The 1,617-nt window shown below is 32.3% G+C and overlaps 1 long non-coding RNA gene across 1 annotated transcript; it reads right to left on the bottom strand.

Moving 5' to 3' along the window:
• Positions 1 to 248: 248 nt before the first annotated feature.
• LOC137837648 (uncharacterized) lies at positions 249 to 881 on the bottom strand. The gene is made up of 2 exons (XR_011085499.1): positions 654 to 881; positions 249 to 564 (listed from the first exon to the last, which is right to left on the bottom strand). It is a non-coding gene; the product is annotated as an uncharacterized lncRNA (long non-coding RNA).
• Positions 882 to 1,617: the final 736 nt, after the last annotated feature.

The following is a 1,617-nucleotide window of genomic DNA, read 5'->3' as shown; positions in this document are numbered from 1 at the left end:
AGAGTTAAAATTGAGGATAATTTATAGCCATTTCTCAAGAACAAAACTGCAATCAAAATACTAAAATTTAAAAAGACAGCACCTCATATAGGCTTTCTCTTGAAGATCCTATGTTTGAACCATGTTAAAGCAAGGAGTTTGGATGGAAAGATAATCTCTTACCCAGCATCCAATGTTTCTGGTAAGAACAATAATTTGGCAAGATACGGATGAAAAATGAAAATACTGATAAGAACATTATTGCTGAGTGAGATATAAGTAATCAACATAGATTATGGACAAGTACATTACAAGTTCCTTCACCATATATGCAAGATAAGTCCAAAGCAACTTTAAAGTGATACATGTCAAATATGAGTTTTTTTCTATTATAAAAGGAAAATGGCATACTAAGGCACCCTTTGGATTCTGGGAAGCTAATTAAGGAAAATGAAATGAAACTGTGTCTTGCTTCTAAGTAAAATAATGGTACCAGTTGTAGTTACCACAGATCTGGTTTCCCATGATGATGCTTATTTTTTTCTTTGACTCAGTTATGAAGGGGGTTTGGTCCACCTGGAGTAGCTGTATGAGAAACAGTATGAAATCCACTGACCTTGTTTTCTGTGATTTCAGCAGAATTAAAAGTATGTGGGAATGAAGAAAAGGGGAACCTGGTTCTTGTTCTTTGCAGATTCATCTCTTCCTTGAACCCCCATGAAATGTGCCTGCAACTTGAGAGATGGAGCAGTATAGCTAGTACTAAAAGAAGGAACATGATAGTTAAGAATCTAGATTTATGAACTCCCATGATTCCTATATCACAAGAGAAAAAAAAGGGGCAGGGTTTGGATGAAAACTTGGTTTCATAATAAGATATTTAGAAAAGACATGAGTTTTCTGTTCAGAGAAAAAAAGAGTCAGAAATTAAATACTTGCACGTAGGTGGTTAGCTGGTGTGTGTGTTATTTAGTTGTATTTGCAAACACATAGATACAATGCAATCAATCAAGTTGTGGTACTAAATGTTGACACATGTGAACCAAATTATATCTCAATCATGCATTGGCCTAGCTAGATGAATAATTGGTGGTTATTGGTCACAGATGCCGAAAAGATTAGGAGTAATGTTACATGGACTTACCTATTCTTCTCACACTCCTCACTCAGTAAGTTACTGTGCACGATTTAACTTATGTGTTACATGCAACTTCTTTTCATGTTTGTGCACTGAATCTCACACACACACTGCAATTATCACTGTTCCACACTTTAATACTAATTTGGTGTTGTTAAGAGTAATGATTAATAACTTGATAAAAGCTTTGGTTAAAAACACGCCACATTCTATATTGATTGGTATGAAATATTCTTCATCCTTATCGTATAAGCAATGATTACAAAATAATGTTTTTCTTATATCAGATTAACACAAAACACCAATTACATATATTAAAATTAAAAGAACTTTTGGAAATCATATATATTCTATATAATATAAATGGATGGAAACCTGATTTTGTAATATTACTTAAAAAATTTAATATATAGCAAAGTATTTTATAGCATATAAATGAATTCAGATTTCATTATGAATCGATTTGGTAAGATTAAGTTAAGTTTAAAGTCTACTTCTAA

The sequence above is a fragment of the Phaseolus vulgaris genome, chromosome 4 (assembly GCF_000499845.2).
Source record: "Phaseolus vulgaris cultivar G19833 chromosome 4, P. vulgaris v2.0, whole genome shotgun sequence".
Lineage (NCBI taxonomy): Eukaryota > Viridiplantae > Streptophyta > Magnoliopsida > Fabales > Fabaceae > Phaseolus > Phaseolus vulgaris.
This window is presented reverse-complemented; position numbering and strand designations above follow the sequence as displayed.